A 17,626-nucleotide genomic window follows, 5' to 3' on the forward strand; every position below is an offset into this window, starting at 1 on the left:
AACACACTACAGAGGTAGGCAAATGACTTCTGCATTCCCAGATGGATGACTTGGTGTAATGTGCATAACGAGCTCTGCCTAAAGGAATATAAAGTTAGGAGCTGAATTGGTAATTGAATGTGAGCCTTGTAATTTCAGATGCCTTCATAGGTCGGGTTCCATGTGCTGCGGCTGCACTGATGATGCTCCTCTGAAACACTGCATAGATTCAAAAACCTCGAATCTATGCAACGACAAAACCTTGAAGACTCTGTGCCTCTGAGGATAAGTAGCAACCCGCAATGCAGCTTGCTGCTAAGAGTTAAGTTTGGAAGCAGTGATCTGCTTTTAATAAAATAGACTGTGCAGCAATTGTTGGCATGAGTTGCTCGGACTAATTTCAACAGGTTGATCTCAACCTGGGAAAAGCACCATCTCTGTGGGTCTTGTGAAGAGCTGCAGCATTGACCAACCGTTTGGGTTAGCTTTAGAGAGCAGCAGAAAGAAAAGAACTGGAAATTCAGTAGCAAAAATGGCAATGAGGAGCAAGCACCCTCAAAGCAGGAGGAAGGTATGTGGTGGGACTTAAGTCGCTGCAGCATATCTCATCAACACCTGTATGTTTGAAGGATTTTTAGCTGTGTATGGATGATTCTGTACTTCAGATCTAGAGATGTTTGCAAGGGAGAGTTTCCATATAGGCCAGCAGATGGTTGGTGCAGAAATAGTGTTTTGTTTCAAGAACTTCTATGCCCCCCCGTAAGGTCTTATGTGACAGCAAGGGGTGTTGTGGGGACGGCAGCAGATGTCATCTGCATTATGGTATATTTCATCCTGTGGTAGGATCCAATCAAACAGTCATAGGGAAAGGACATTCTTACAATTTATACTTAAATAAAATGCCCTTGTGTGCATCTTCATCTAGGGTATCTTACTTTGGACTTCCAATAGATTATTTGTTAGCAGCATCTTTTTTTTTTTTTTTTAGTCATGAAATGATGTTGTTTTAAACTAAATTTTGATTGCAATACCAAAACAAAACAGGAATGTAAACACTGTGGTTATTAGAGCCATTAAAATAAAGCATCCTAATTAACAGAGCTAAATATGACTCAATTACTTAATGTAATTAGCAGAATACATATTACCTTTTTTTTTTTTTTATTGCTAGGCTGGAAGATTTTAGCCAAGCATGAGCTTTTACTGTGCATGATGACCCTGTAAAGGCTTTTGGGACTCTCTCCAGCTGGCAGCTTGGCACAGCTGAACAGATGTGGCTGGTCTCTGGAGAGCTGCTCCGTACTGCTGGCTTTATTAATTCCTGATGTTCATATTGATTTGTGGGTCCAAACAAATGTAAATAGTCTCATGTGGAAGTGGCATAATGTGTGAGTTCCTGTTGGTCTCTTCCTGATATGTCAAGGATACATTTTGGTTTGTCTAAAATAGGTCTTCCCAGGTCTTAGTTGTTGTTTGTACATGTGCGTGCTTCACAGTTTTTTGGCTTCATGTTCCATTCTTGGTGATTCATAGAGCGTCAAAATACACAGAAACTGTTCTCAGCACTTTTGTAGACTTCTCCAGATGATAAGTCCAAATACTGCTTTTTTACGGGAAGCAAGTGGGAGAGCTGGAGGAGCGTTCAAGTTTTCTGAAAGTGCCCATGGTTACTGAGGAACTGGTTTGCAGTTATCTTGTCAGAAGAGAGTTCTTCAAAATATTTAGTAATTAAAAACTCGAGTTTGAAAGGGAGTGAATTTTCCTGTGATAGGGACAGATGGTGTTGAAAAAGCAATTGAAAACTTGTGCTGGTGGACTTGAGTTTACTTGAGTTTTTATCTGTGAAAGGTAAGCAGCAGGATATTAGGATCAGTATGGACAATAAACTCAAATCACAAGGGAAAGCTTTTTCTGTTAGGCGGGGGAGGAGTACAGTTGGGTGGCCTGCAAAGACCTCCCTTATAGAAGAACACCCATTAGTCTGTTGTCAAATATTGAAGTAAAAATTTCTTACAGTTATCAAATTTAAAAGGAAAATTCAGATGCCTTAGGAGTACATTTGAGAGATTGATCACATGCAGCTTCAGATAGTGTTCTGATTCCTGGTGGAGGATGCTGATTGACTGTGGATTCCCCTCTTCATCCACTTGTTACTGCAACCAAAGCCTTGCATTAATGCACGTTACTGCCCTCATCCCAAGAAATGTGCAACACAAGCCAACTTCTGATACAGTTCAGGGAAAACACTCATTTAAATACTTAGTGAAAACAGATGTTTGGGAGGTTCTTGTGGGTATGTTTAAAAAAAAAAAAAAAAGTTTTTTTTAAAAATCTTTTAATCTTGAGCTGTAATTACGACAGTTGATTGTTTAAACCTTTCTAGTCCTTGATCTCTAAGGCTGTGCTTTTCTGTTACTGGCTTTGGTAATTCCTCCAAGGAAAGCACTTGCTGGTCAGAAACTCAATTGTGATTGAGACCACCCAACAGTCACTGAATACCAGTCATGGAAATATGTATGTTTTCATTTAGCATAAACATTCTGAACATAATGACTTCCTCTTTCTAAGGATGAGAATAATCTTACTTTTTAAAAAAAAAAAAAAAGTTGGAGAATGTTAAAATAGGAAACCTAAGCACATGACAGCACTTTGGGAAGTCTATAGGTCGATGCTTAACAAAGAGCTAACTCTGAGATGCTGTGATGTTACAACATGCAATTCATAATTTTGACAACAGTTCTGATTGCTTTTATAAAAAAGATCCAAACTTGTGCATTTTGTAGAATAGAAACAGGAGACAGAAACTGCGGAAGGAGTGGATGGCCAGGAAGACTGTAGGGGAAGAATACAGAGGGTGTGTAATATACTGTGTAGACTTAATGCAACATTACAGTGGATGGGTTTTCTGTTTAACTAGGTAACAAGCCTCTGTTTGCTTTTCCCAACCCAATCTGAATAGGCAAATATTACAATTAATAGTAAAAAGGAAAATGTAGATAAAACCCTAGGATTAGACCAGAATCAATAGCAATCAGACTCAAGTCAAAGAAGTAAATTAACTCTGTTGGTGTGTTGCTCTTTCAAGTAACTGAATTTGATGTACAAGTTATTATTATGGCAGTGTTTTAAATGTAGCAACTGTTTTGTTTCTCTGGTCTAGCAGTTTTAGGAGTGGAAGTGATTTACAAAGATAAGTAAAGGGCTTGTGTAAATTCACTGAGATGCAGATAGTCAGGAAATGTTACGCTTCTGTGGAGCTATTTTATTTTAGACTCAAACTCAATAAATCATGTTGACCTCTGACATTTGTCTTGTGCAGCCTCACATCACCGCTTCATGTCATGCTCTGTTTGATCAGTGCGTGTTTTCTTTCTTTAATAATTTCTGTTGAAGGGATCAAAGTGTGTGCAATAAATTCTGGTAGGTGAAGTTCAGGATCCTTTTAGAAAGACGGACTCTGGAAGGTGGGGAGGACTGTGTGGCTTAACTCATCTTCGGAGGTGGGAAAGGATCTTGAAACCAAACACCACCTTTCTTGGGGGAGGAACGGATAAAATTAAATAGCATCCTTTTCAAGCAGGAATAATGTGTATTTGTATTATTCTTACTGTATGCTTGAATGCCATTTTGACTTACAGTTTTGAAGGAGGAAAAATAATTCCTTCCCAAATGGGCTTTGTTAAAATTATGCTGGAAGAGCCTGGGGAAGTGAGTCAGCTTAACTAAGCTACAAATAATGCTCTGTCTCATAACTGAGTGGGGGAAAAAAAAAAAAAGAGCTTTCTTTCTGACAGGGAAAGGAAGGTTAGCTGGTCATGTTCTTTTACCCCGATAACTTAAATTTTCAAGAATATTAGACATATGTTAAACTGCAATGTTCCAACCCATTTGGAGTTGGGATTAAGGGATTTGGACAATAATGTTTGTATTGTGAAATGCTGTCTTTTTGGTGGCAAAATATGTTGAACTAGTTGAGTAATTTTCTTCGTGCTGCCCAGGCATTCATCAAAATAGGGATTTGTTTTCTGAATGTAAGTAAACTTGGGTATTATTCTTGTTTACCTTTTCTGTAAATTGACTGTCCCTCTTATGTGCACTTTCAATGGTCCTCTTTTTCTTTTTTCTTTTTTCCCTTCTCCTTTGGAAAGCTGGAATCTCTATGGTGAACGACAAACAAGAATTGCATCAGCTAGACTTCGTTATAATGGCTTTTGCAGCAGCATCTGACAGGATCTGTCTTTTTTTCTCAGCTTGGTGATATCAACCAGACCAAACTGTACAGCAGCAGTATTTTCATTGACTGATCCTAAATCTATTCCAGTTATCTATCACTTAAGAAAGAGTGCATTTATTTTCCTGTGTTATGTTTATTAGTATTTATTATTTCCTCCAAACTTAAATTTAGCCTAATTTCAGAATGAAATTTAGTAACTTTGTATTTCTTATAAGTGGCAGAAGTTCTTAGAAACCAAACCTTGAGAATGGAGAGAGAAGTAAGACTTCTGTTCCATAGAGCAGATAGACAATCTTGTTACTGTTATAGTTGAGATAGCTACTGGCATCATATAGACATAAAGAAGTTCTTTACTTGTTCTTTCCTAACCAATACCTGGAATTCCTTGAGTTGTAGAACTGTCCTATTTAAAGCATAATAACACTGTCTTGAAACATTTGATGTGTGTGGAAATTTGTTTTATACCATAGGCAACAGTGAGTGGAACTTTTCAGTGCCAGGTACAGAGAGTGGCTGTCATTCCTTCTGCCTCTGCATCTGCCATCCTGGGTGCTCTCGTCTGATGGTACCTGCCCTTCCTTTCATGCATCTCTCAGTTTCAGCACGTAAGGTAGTTGTTGTGTAAAGCATGATATGAAACGAGGAAAATCCTACCTGCTGAACATGCCTGCATTGCATGCTAGGGGCTCCTTCCTGAGGCAAAAGTGAGGAATTTAGCTCTTACCTGTGAGTTTCTTTCACGATCCAAAGCACCGAGTGCTCCTCATCATAGGAATTTCTGTGTGGTCTTCCTTTATGGATGTCTTCAGTATGGGAAGCATTTGCTGTTCTCTTGAACAACAGTAAATCAGCAAACAGAATGTTGTTGTTTCTAGTGTTTTTGTTTTTTTTTCAGGGCAGTGATGACAGTGTTCTTCTACTTTAGGAAATGTAGTTATTCACACCTACTGGAACATCTTGTAGGATACGTTTTAAGAGAAACTTAGCAGGGAAAAATGGTAAATATGTGTCTATGTCTATCTATATATATAGAAATCTACCACAGAGTACAGAGAAGATCTTAAAGAAATGTGTTCTTGCCAATGACAGGTTCCAAGTTATTTGACGTTTTTGAATTGTATTTACAGCTAAAACCATCATTCTACTTAAGATTCAGAGTGATGCATGTGACAGGTCATTGTTTGGATTATTCATTGTATGTAATTAAGCATTTACTTTCTTTCCCTTTCAGAGTATCTGTGCTGGGGTTTATAAATTTGAAGTAATAATAATCTGTGCACTTTAATATAGCAATTGCAAAATTAATTTGGAAAGTTAATTTAAAGGATTTATTTGAAGCTTTTTGTGCCTAAGCTATGTTCCACTGACTTAACAAATAAAGATGGGCAGTGAAATACAATCTGCATTGGGATTGCGTAAGAAAATATCCTCGGCTATGGTAACAGCCAGGATTTCAGGTTGGGGCTGTAAATCCCTGAGCTACTGGAACCCTCCTGGAGACCAGAACCTCCCACCTGCCCCCTTGAGTTCTTTAAAAGAAAGATTTTCTGCCTTGCTGGTGGAAAATTCACTTTGTCTCTGAAAGAGAAACTGTGAGGCTGGGCCTGCAGACAGGCTCCCCATCCTCTCATCTTGCCTTGAGCACATGGGTGTGCCTATGAGATCGATAGTCCAACACCGTGGCTGCTGCCAGTCTGCTTTCAGTACTTTCATCAGTTTGGATGGATTTTGCTTCATGTACCTACTGCAGCCGATGATGTGTTTGCTACAGAAGTAGCTTAGAAGAAAAATTCCTTCAGATTCTATTAGATTTCCATAGAAACTAATTTCATGCCGTAGATGCAGACTGGCAATAAAGTGTTTTGCATCATTTCTGTTAGAAACACATAAAATCAAGCTGATGCACACAAAGTTCTTTGCAGTCATGGCAGTGAATCTACTCTTACTGATCATTTTCCAACTCAGATGCTTTAAAGAACAGAGTGCCATTCATTTGATAATCCTTTGGGAATTGTCATTGCTTGCAGTTAAGCATCTTTAATAGCTTGCCTGAAATGTCCAGCTCGTTTCTCAAGAAAAGGCAATTCAGTTGCCTAATGGATGAAAGTCCTTGTCTTCACTTCAAAAGGGAAAAAAAAAATTACAAATTCTAGAGAAAATTTGAACAGCTTGAAAACATACAAGGGGGGAAAGAAGTCCTTGTTAGTAGAGATATTGCTCAACTGGTAACAGATCTCCTGGGGTTTTGTTTCTGATAAATAACATGATAATGCTACCCAAAAGCAGAGATGTGTTGCATCTTCACTGTTTTTGAGATGATTTTAGTGACAAAATATGTTTATTCGTGCTAATGATCCTTTGTGGGTTTTGGAAATGGGGAAGAAAAAACTGGGAGGGAATAAGGTTGAATCAGCCGAGAAATTGGAAACAGCAACTGCAAGCAGACAGAATATTTGGGTATTTGTTTAACGTGGAGTTAAGGTCTATCTCCATAGACAGGGTTTCTTTCTCTACTTTGTCCCTTTAATTTTGCTGGTTCAAGCATTTGTGGGATGCAAGATTACTTCATTTTGCCTTATTTCATGTATGGTGGGTATTTTGGTGAATTGTTTCAGTAGTTACATTTGACGGGGATGTGTTGAGTTACATTTTTCATTCATTGTTATCTTGATGTTGTGCATTTCCTACTCTAATGAATTTATTGTGGTGTGCAGCCTCCTGCATGTTTGTAATTGAACTTCTACTCCCTGATATTCCAGAAGAGCCATTGAAGAAACGAGGAAATACTTGCCATGGTCATTAAAAATCATTGTGCCTCGGAAGGCTCACATCTTTGAATTATGTTTGGAGGTTCAACTTGAAAATAAACAACAGCAAGTTGTTCTCTTTATGTAGTCATCCCTGGAGAAGTTGTTTCCTTTTAAGTATGTATTCCCGCATGTACGTTATGTTCTACATTAGCGCTTCTCCCTTGTCACAGCTATTAAATTAGCTCATTACATTAAATTTTCAAATGAATCAAGTGTTTGGGTCAAGCATTACAAAGCATCGAGAACCTTCTGTTCCTAGTTAAAATCTAGCTGCCCATCACAGCAGCTAGGAAATTCAGGAATTTTGTCTGTAACGAAGGTACCAATCTGGCTTTTATGGAAACTTCCTGCAGATTTTGTTGCGTGTTAGGAGGGGTGGAGGAAAGTGGCAAAATTTATTTTAATGATAAGCTATTGCAGGCTACTTTTTGTAGGAAAAGGTAATGTGGTTTGAAAAAGAGGGTTATAAAACGTACCAAAAGGAAAGAGTTATACAGCAGCATAGATAGCACCAGATGGAAGTTGGTGTTCCCTGGCTGCTTGGTGGTGCAGAAAGCAGAGCTACAGAGGGGACTCTCACAGTAAATAGGATTATAAGCACACATATTGTTCTGTGTTCCTTTTAAAACTCATTTCTGATCTTATTTTGGCAGTGGCTGGTTTCGTTTGTAGAACTGTCACTTTCCCTAAATAAATGCTTTGGTACAAGTGCCACGGTTCTGCTCTATTACATGGGAGATTTAGTGCTGTTTGTACGGGCTCTTGTGAAGTGTGGGTGAAAACCAAGAGGAAAAGAAGCAAATTTCTCCTCTTGCAAAAAGAGCAGCACTGGAAAATGGTGAATGAAGAACTTGTGTGACCCTGTAGAGCTTGCAAGAAAGATTGTGAGAGTTCCCCAGAGGGCATAATAACTTTTTGAGAAAGTAAGAATTTAGAAAATAACCGTGCAGACATGACAGGAAGATAGTAAGGAGTTTTCTTTGTTCATGAGCAAATTTAACTTCTTAGTAAAGTAAATACAGTCCAGATGGCTGGAAAGTACACGATGCTCCCAGGGGTTAGGGTGGAGGTTGGATGAATTAAGCTTTGTGGAAGTCAGAGGTGAATAAGTGAGAGACGAAAACGCAGATACAGAGCATTTCTTCTTTTTCTTCTTCCTTTTTTTTTTTTTTTTTTCTTCCTTCTTTTTAAAGTAAAGTACAGTTGATTTCTGGTTGATTTCTGTTCTTCCTGAGGTTTGGGGCTGGACTGAGCCTTTCACGATTGCGACTGAATGACAGTGTAGGAAGAGGAAAAGTTTCTGTTGATAAATAAGAATAAAGAAATTTGATAGAACTTGCTGTGGTTTTATTTTTTTAGCAGTGGAGGTGGTCAGTTATGAACAAATAGTAATTTTACTTTTCAAGTACAGCCTGTTTCAGCAAAATACAGGGATTTGTACTGAGGATAAAGATCTGTATGTGCAGGGATGGTTATTACCTTTGCAGCAGCACTGTTGTTATGAATCCAGCTATGATTTTATCCAAAAATTATTACAGGAAGAAAATAGCACCAAATATTGAAAGTTTATATTGTGACATGTGTTCTGATCATCAGTCACAGGGCACACAGGCTGTGCTGCACAGTGCATGGAGTGTAGGAAAAGTCCTCCTTCCAGCCTTTAGCTGCAGGGCTTCCTTTTTCCTTCCACTTCTCTCTTTTTGTTTGGGGTGTGGTAGGAGACAAGTTTGGACAGCATCTGAAGGAGATGTGAAATCACAGTAACCTTGCTGGAATCGCTCAGTAATAATGTTGCCTAAGTACAATGAGAGTAAAACTTCCACATCAGAGCTGGAGGAGAAATGTGCATGCTGGAGCAGGTGTAGAGTTGTTATAGATGTGATGATTTAGAAATAAAAACAGGACGTGTGTGAAAGGAAAAGATGAGATTCGAGAGGAGTCAGTGGCTGCCTAGGTGGTCCAAGCATCTAGCTAGCAAGGTTGGCTTCTCAGTAAGGATATCTTGAATGGATGTTTCTTAAGTAGAGTGACAAAGTTTGCAAAAACCATGAAAGGAAATGTAGTGTGACAATATGTTCACTCTTACTGTTTCCTAAGATATATATATATAAACTAAACGGTATATTCACAATTCCCAGACCTACGAGATCAGAAAGTAATGTTCATAGGCAATTCTCATACCAAGAGCACGAGTGGCAGTGGCAGGAGAGAGCTGATGGTGAAGTTGTAAGTGCAGAGGATTGTATTCAAAGCTGAACGCAGGAGCAGAAACAAAGCAGTGAAGGAGCTGTGAAGGGTGGAGGGCAGGATTTCTCAATGCCTCTAGCACTCTTCACATTTTTGAACGCCTGTGTATTGCTAAGAGTAGGGTCTTGGAAACCATTCAGTGGGAGTGGTTGGCTTCTGGTAAGAAGCCAAGAATGATTTTTAAAATGTGAAGCGCAGCATATTAGTAGATGAAATCTTATGGTGGTAATGAGATTTTAGCAAAAGCTAATGAGTCGGAGTTGTTAGTGAAAGACTGGTAGATGATGAGGCTTAGTCTCAAGGGCAAAAAGAAAGCAGGAAGCCTGTGACAGCAAAAGATGAGGAGTCATGCCAAGATTTCACGAGGCTGTTTCTTTTATAAAATAGAAGGTAAAGTAGACAGAATTATCTTTCCAGATAGATTTAAAAATCTAAAGAATCTGAATACCACAATATGCATAGCTTGGGGCAAAGAAAGCAGGGAAAGTTCACATTAGCATGCAATGTAGGTAGGCAAGAGCATTAGATAGTGTTTGGAAAATGCCCAGTGGCTTTTTGGTGGTGATTACACAAACCTTGGGCATAACTGGAAATGCATTTTGCATTGTGTGCAGCTTTAACACCCACATTTTATTTTTTTGTAATTAAGGATGAAGAAGCACAGTCCACCTCTCCTTGACAAACTTTTCGAAGCTGCAGTTAGCGCTGGTATTTTGTCTGTCTTGAAATACCTGTCACCAAAAGAGATGCAATGTATTTACAAATGTGAATGTACAGTGTGACGAATCCCAATCTCAGTCACGACTTCATCTCATTTTAAGGGAGTCAAGAGGCAGAGAAATGCAATGCACACGTGATGTTTCCCAAATCTGGGTAGGGCTGCAGAGCTGTGCCTGACATCCAGACCCGTAATAATTTCTGAAACTTTCATTTCTGAATACTCAGACTACTTTTATTTGAACTACGTTTAATTTAAGTAATAATGCAGCACTTAAAATATCCTACCTGAAAAGTTCTTTATGTACTTGCTTAAAAACTGATGGTAATTAAGATGTATTGCAGACTGCAGCTTTATTCTCCACAACGTTGAATTGTTGAGCATCGAGCCAGATGACCAAGGGTAATGAAGTAAAAAGTAAGCTATAAACAATAAGGTAAATCTGAATTAGCATCTTATTTTCATATGTATTTAGTTCAGCCAGTATTCATAATTAGAGCCTTTTAAAAATTCTTGAATAGCTTTGATTTGTTGCATTTATCTAAAATTATGCCCTGTTTCCTCATTAACATCAAAGCTGCCACTGATGGCAGTGAAATTTCAGCCTGAGCAGCCCTGCTACATAGGCTCTGCTTTGTAGTTTCTTGTCTTTCTGAACATGCATTTAAGTGCTGCAGTGATATATAAAAAAAAAAAAAACAACAACCAAAAACAACAACCAAAAACCAAACAGACCAAACAATGATCTGTGCTTTTTAATCAAAACCAGCAAATCGTTTCTGGCATAGATTGATAATGCTCTGATCCAACTGTGGAAATATGCTGTGTATCCTAAATACTGCTCTGCCTTACAAACTTGCATAGTTTGGGTAGTCTAAGCACTGAGTAGTTCTCTGTATAGCATCCTCAGTAAGATTAAATTGAAAAGCTTTTAGTGCTTGTTTTCCTCTAGGATTACTTATTTCAGTAATAAAACTGAAAAATGGCTTTTGAGTCCTCTTCTAAATCTCAGCACAGACTTCGGCATATCAGCTTGTTTTATTTTGCTATCTAGTTAAGGCAGTAACTGGAAAAATATTTTTTTGCTATACTATTTGTCATTATGCCAAGCTGCTTCTTTGTATTCTTTATGTTTTGATCTTCAGCAACATCTAAAAAGGAGGGGAGGTCTCATGTGTTTGTAACTTTAAAAAAGATGAATTATCCAAGAGCAAGGGCCTTTTTGGTAGCTTAGGGTAGTGCACACTTAGTACTTCAGGTGGCCAGTGAGTGAATCTCGGTAATATCTTTGATGTTCATTCCTGTAGAGTATCTGTGGATCGTGTGAGCAATGACATGCCTGGCAGAAACTGAGGAAGCAGCCATGAGTACAGTACATTCACCTCTTACGATCCAGTAGAGGACTGGATTTAGTGTTTTTGTACCTCCCCTGAAGACCAAAGGTGACTCCATAACTGAAAAGAAGCACTCCCTTTTCTCAGCTGTAACTCCTGCAGAAGGCCACATTTGGTGTTGTCGCATAGAGATGTCTTCCCTGGCCCTGAAGGCTGCGTGGGAGGCCAGAGCCATATCCCAGCCTCCTTTCTGAGGATCATGGAGCAATTTTTTCCATGTTCTGTTCACTCCAAAATGGAGCATTCCAAAATTTCCAATCTTCTAATTCTAAGAGTGGTTTCCTTGACTACCGGTGTAATAATCCCTCTGCCATAGATTGTCAACAGCCTCCCACACAAGGAAATTCTTCTAACGTCTCTGTAGTTAAGACATTTGTCTGTCTTCTTACCATCCAAAGTTCTTGACTTTGTCTGACACACTAAATATGTAAAGTTTTCTGTCTTTCATGGGTTTTGTTTGTTTTGTTTTTTTTTGTTGGGTATTTTTTCCTTCTGATATTAATGCGGTCTCTTTGAAGCACGCTTTGGTTTTGTTCTGTTTTTATGACTTGTTCCACTTGCTTTCCTTCAGCTGCAGTGGAAAGAATTAAGTTCAGTTATAGCCCTGATTAAAATCTTGTGTTAATTGAGTTGCAAATTTGTGATGACAGAAATTTGTCAGTGTGCTGATGAGATGTACCTCCTTGCATTCCTGCTACCTTTCTGAATCCTGATGATGCTGTACAGTTTAACCATTCATTATGTTCATTTCTTCTTTTTCTCTCTTCCCTGCATGAAGCTCAGCACAGGGTGTAAATTGCTTTTTCCATGATAGAGTGACTGTTAATTAGCTGTCATGAGACCTGTCTTGCCTTTCCCTTAGGTGTCCCTGGTGCTTATTCTCATCATGCCAGCATCCAAATGCCAGTAGGTTTCCAATACTAGGAGGGCCATTGCCCATTCCTGTGTGCTTTTTATTGGGGCTTCCTTCAGGGATGATTTATAGTGTTGATAGTCATTGCCAAAATAACTGCAAACTGAGAAGCTGGAGAGGAAATCTATTAATTAGACTAATAGGGGATGACGTTGTATGGGGTGCAAGGGGTATATGATCAGTAGTAGTGTAGTACTCCACTTCTCAAGGTGAGTAACAACCTGTGTTTTCATGGCAGTGCTCCTTAATAGCATTGCCAGGAAAGCTGTGTGATTTAGTCTTTTTACTGATTTTACTGTGTTTTGGTTGAGGTTTGGTGTTTCTGACTGATAGAGGTGCTAACAGTGTTTTGGGAAAATCTGACAAAGGAGTAGGACTCACAGTAAAAATAATAATTGATTAGACAAACATGGTCAGTAATTCTCTCTAACCCTTCAGAAGTATATTGTTATAAAGCCTCTCAGGTGCTGAGTTTTAGTAAAGAAATCTCGTGGCCCTGATGGTGTTTGTATTACGTTTTTGTATCCTATCATATAATCTGTTTTGTGTGCTGAGAGCTCAGAGTGGAAAAGATGGAAACACAGTTAGATTGTCACTTGTTTCCAATGAAAAAATCTCTGTTTGGTGGAACTGTTTGCATTCCTGTGGTCAGTGGTATAAGGAAATACCATGTTATGAAAAATTCCCAATTGTTTCCTTAAGGGCTTTTCTAGAATTGCACAATCTTCTGATGGTTTGGTTTGTGATTTAACAACAACAACAACAACAAAATAAAAATAAAAAATAAAAATTGCCCTCTCTAGTTCAGAACTCAGAATTCCCTTAAATATTTACCAGGGCCTTGCTTTTTATACTCAAGGTTTGGACTTAAACCAGAAGTGTATTTTCTTAACATACACTGATCAACCATTATAATATGAGTAGCTGAAGGTTATATTTTTGTTTCAAAGGGTGGTTCTCTGGGATATCCCATCAGTTCCTTTACTATCCATCATAGTGATTACTCATGGTTTCTGGATGCAGCTCTAAAACAATACTTCTGAGTGGCTGGGGAAAACTCTTAAATAACCAAGAGGCTTTCACTAAACTCTCAAGAAGTGAAATGGTATCTCTGACACACAAATCCTTTTGTCCTGTAGGCTGAAGGCTTCTAACATTTAATTTTTACTTTCCTGTATTGTCAGGATTTGTGTAATATGCCTGATTTCTGACATATGCATTAATTCGTATGTATTCCAATTTTTCAGAGCTGCTCATGTTCAGTATTTGTCTTATTGCTGCCACATCTTGAGTTAAAGTCAATTTCTCTTCCTAGTTCTTCATCCAAGAATTTCTTTCTGTTATTTTCCCTGAACTGAAAGCTGGCTTTGAGCTGAATATTTACTATGTGACTATTAGTCCTTTTCATATCTTTTTCCCATTCTTGATAACATCTTTATCCTTCATTATTAGATATACGATTTCATTTAGGCTGTAGAGGCATTTAATTAATATTACCACAGTGAATGAAGGCTATGTGCAGTGCTAAGCTCAGTGAAACCAAAAGTTTTCTTACCCTCCTGAAGGGTAGAAGGAGTGGGCTCAGGCCAGTTAAGCTGAATTAGGACATGGCACCAAATGTCGAGGTAATTTCATCATTGTTGGGTGGATTTTCTGTTGTTGGGCCCTGGGCTTGACAGCACTGTGGAGAACATTAAATTTTTATACAGAAGGGTGGTCACCCACAGCCCTCTAGAAACAGTAGCAGCCAGCTTGCAAAACCAGGCCTTGGCTATGCTTAAAATAACTGATCAAGGACTGGCATAGAAATAGCATTCCCTTATCGCAGGCAGTGTGAAGTAGGTGAAAAATAAACCGTACTCACACTGAGAATAAATAGTCACGTTTACATGTTTAAATTCCTGCTGCTGCAGAGCACTCCAGCTCAACACGGTGTGTTGGTGCCAATGGTCCCATCCCATTGCCTCCCCAGCCAGCACCTCTGCTTTGTGAGCTCTGCCAGTGTGCAAATGTGCCCCGGCCCTGCAGGGAGCTCCTGGCCCCAGGCTGTGTTCCTGTTGTGTCTGAAGCGAGGGGAATCGTGCTCTGGCTGTGCACCTGTACTGGTGATGCTGAATATAAAACATCCTTCATGCTGAAGTACACACTTGTTGAAAACAGTGCTGTATTTATTGTAACGTTCAATTGCAAGGACTTTGTTTAACACAATAACTCAGGGGAAAGCAGACTGAGCACACATGCAATAATATTTCATTTTGACTCTTGTGGAGAACTTTTTTTGTTTTGGAGTATCTTTTGACAATTGTCACACATTAGTTTTGTGTAATTCTAGTTACTTTTTGTGCATGTTGATTTTTTAATTTTTTTTCGGAAGTCAGTTCATTGTAGTTGAAACTCCGACTTGTAATGAAGAATGGGATAGCCAATGTGCTAAAATTTTGAACCTTCTGAATCACAGAATCTCAGAATCACAGAATGGCCAGGGTTGAAAGGGACCTCAAGGATCATGAATCTCCAATCCCCTGCCACATGCAGGGCCACCAACCTCCCCATTTGATACTAGACCAGGCTGCCCAGAGCCCCATCCACTCTGGCCTTGAACACCTCCAGGGACGGGGCATCCACAGCCTCTCTGGGCAGCTGTTCCAGCACCTCATCACTCTCTCTGTAAAGAATTTCCCCCAACATCCAACCTAAATCTTCCCTCCCTCAACTTAAAACCATTTCCCCTTGTCCTGCAGTTATCAAACTTTTCAAAGAGTTGATTCCCCTCCTGTTTGTAGGCTCCCTTTGGGTATTGAAAGGCTGCAATGAGGTCACCTCACAGCCTTCTTTTCTCCAGCCTGAACAAGCCCAGCTCCCTCAGCCTGTCCTCATGGGGGAGGTGCTCCAGTCCCCTGATCATCTTCCTGGCCCTCCTCTGGACCCTCTCCAACAGCTCTCTGTTATTTTGAAATATTTGTATATGCTGACAAGACCAGTAATGCTTGAGGGTAGTGTACTGAAGTCAAGCAAGAGTAACAACAGACAGCTGATGGTGGCTGAAGTAGCATTAAAACTCAATGAATATAAATGGTCACAGTTTGGAAAGAAGCAGCACGAGTCCCTGATGGATAGATGAATCTCAGTGTTTTCACCATGCATATAATGTCTACTTTGCAACATATAAGTCTTAAAAAAAAAAAAATCATGATACATTTATTTGTTTTTTTATTTTTAATGCATGGATGCATCCAGGAGTCTGGCCTCTGTCCACCAGGAAATTTCTTTTCCTCAGAGAAGTGGATGAGGGAAAAGGGAAGATGATGGAAATGGATTTTCTTGGGTTCAACTGAAGATAATTTGTGCTCAGAGACAGAGAAGACAAAAGATGATGGAAGTGATCAATTGCTATTTTATTTACGCGTTTTACTTTCATGTTAAAAGATGAAGGCGAGAGGAGAACCCATAGCTGCTCAGTGGTGGGAGGGGGTCAGTGAAAGGCAGTTGTTGCCTTATGAACTTGTCATACCAAGGGCTATGTAGTTGTCGGCCTTCAAAGAGAGGTATTGTGTTCCCCTTATTTTTCACTCCTGCCCTGGTCAGAGTTAGCTCAGCAGTGCAGTGGGAGCTGTGCTCCTCTGATGTTCAACTTCCGAGAGGCGAGGAGAGGGGCTGTGGTGGCTATGCCCTATTGCAAGCATTCAGCAGGTAGCTGGATTTTGTTTCTGTTTGCAACCTGGTGTGTGCAAGGCAGAGTGGCTGGATTTCTACCCAGGAGCTCCTTGAGGCTTCCCTGTGCTGTGTTTGTTTTTTTTTTAGTATGAAGAATGCACTGTATAGTATCAAAGTAATTCAATGAAATAGTCCAAAAAGGGTTCAAGAAACCTAACGTTGTGTGAATTCTGCTTTACGTTTTAAGTGTATAGTATATTCCAGTAATACTGAAAAGCCTTCCAGAAGTCAGTAATCTCTTTCTTCTGCTTTACAGGTCAACTACATTAATAGAGCAAGGAGAGCTGTGGAAAAAATCAAGGTACCTAAAGCACTTTATTACCTGAATTCTTGGCTGTGGTCTCGCTGGTCTTTTGGTGTAATGATTTTAACTGGGGGTCTGGGAGTTGGCTGAGCTAGCAGACTGCCACTTTAAGGCAGTCTTATTAAAGTAGTTGTGGTTTTTATCTGCACGTTTTGATGTCGCTAAGGTTGTGTAAAATACTTCTGTGGGGAAGAAATAGTGCATTAACTCTGGGATAAGTACAGGAGCATGTGCTGGTGCTGCCCACCTGTATGGCTCAGTGCTTACAGCTGAGGTAAGCACCAGCCCAGGTAAGCCAAAGCATTGCTTGAACTTTTTTTATTTTTATGTATTTTGATGAACTGGGGAAGGTTTATCTCTTTTGTTTGCCACTCTGTTGTTTTTTTTGTGGGGTTTTGTTTTGTTTTGTTTTGTTTGAGAGGGAAGGGGAAGGTAGGAGGGACAGGCAGAGCTGTAGCAAATGTTAATTATTGAACTCCATCTCCCTAAATAAAATCATATGTATGAAGGAGAAACTGCTTTAATAGGAGGGGGTAGAGTACAGCAAAGTTGCCTATGTCCACTGACTGTATATTGAGTTAGCATGTAAGTTCTTCTACATACCTTGCAAATGCCAAATCTTACAGGCAAGAGTAAGGGTCATACAGAAGTAGTCTCCCAAACTTTTAACACATCTCTTAGAGATTGTTTACACCAAGGATTTGTTTTAGCTTTGTGAAGAGAAAAAAATAATAGGTGTTTTCCTTTTGAATGGCATCTGCAGAGGGTGGGAAGGTGAAAGAAGGGCAGAGCAGCCTTCAGCACTGCTAAAAATGCAGAGTGTCCGGCTCTGCCTGGCAGAGGGTATTGACACTGACACAGCAGGTGTTGCAGTACTTCTCCACTTAGCTGATTGCACAGAAATGGCAATACAGAAGAGGAATTTTGTCCCATGTGAAGCGATGAAGTTAGCAGTGGTGTGTCCATCGGCGGTGCCTTTCTTTTCAAGGAGCAGAGCGATTCCTTAGCTGTTTGGCTTTGGTTTAGTTGCTCTCTTCCCCCATTAAAGCTATGTCTTCTAAAGTGCCTAGGGTGCTCACCGTGCCAGCATACGTCCGCCTGTCTGCTCAGGCTGCAGGCATGTTACTTACTCCCTGCAAGACAAAAGCTGGAAGAACATTAGGGAAGGAATTTGTGTGCAACTGGAAAAGAGATAGAAGTGAGCCTCAGACGTTTTTATCTGGCATGTTGGTGCTGAAGGAGAGGTTTCTATCTCCTCGCCCAATTTAGACAGGAGATTTTACTCCAGACATCGTCTTGATCCTGACTGCGCA

At 39.6% G+C, this 17,626-nt stretch overlaps 1 protein-coding gene across 3 annotated transcripts in view; it reads left to right on the top strand.

Annotated features, from left to right (window-relative positions):
- Positions 1 to 17,626, top strand: part of ADD3 (adducin 3) — a 90,391-nt gene that overhangs the window by 14,554 nt on the left and 58,211 nt on the right. For 2 of the 3 annotated variants that reach the window (XM_085229040.1, XM_085229042.1), the window contains exon 2: positions 16,266 to 16,310. The exons of the other annotated variant lie outside the window; for it this stretch is intronic. The gene's annotated coding sequence lies outside the window, so the exon portion shown is untranslated. The remainder of the gene's footprint in view (positions 1 to 16,265; positions 16,311 to 17,626) is intronic. 3 annotated transcript variants of the gene reach the window in all.

This window comes from Meleagris gallopavo, chromosome 8, assembly GCF_905368555.1.
Source record: "Meleagris gallopavo chromosome 8, MGAL_WU_HG_1.1, whole genome shotgun sequence".
NCBI lineage: Eukaryota > Metazoa > Chordata > Aves > Galliformes > Phasianidae > Meleagris > Meleagris gallopavo.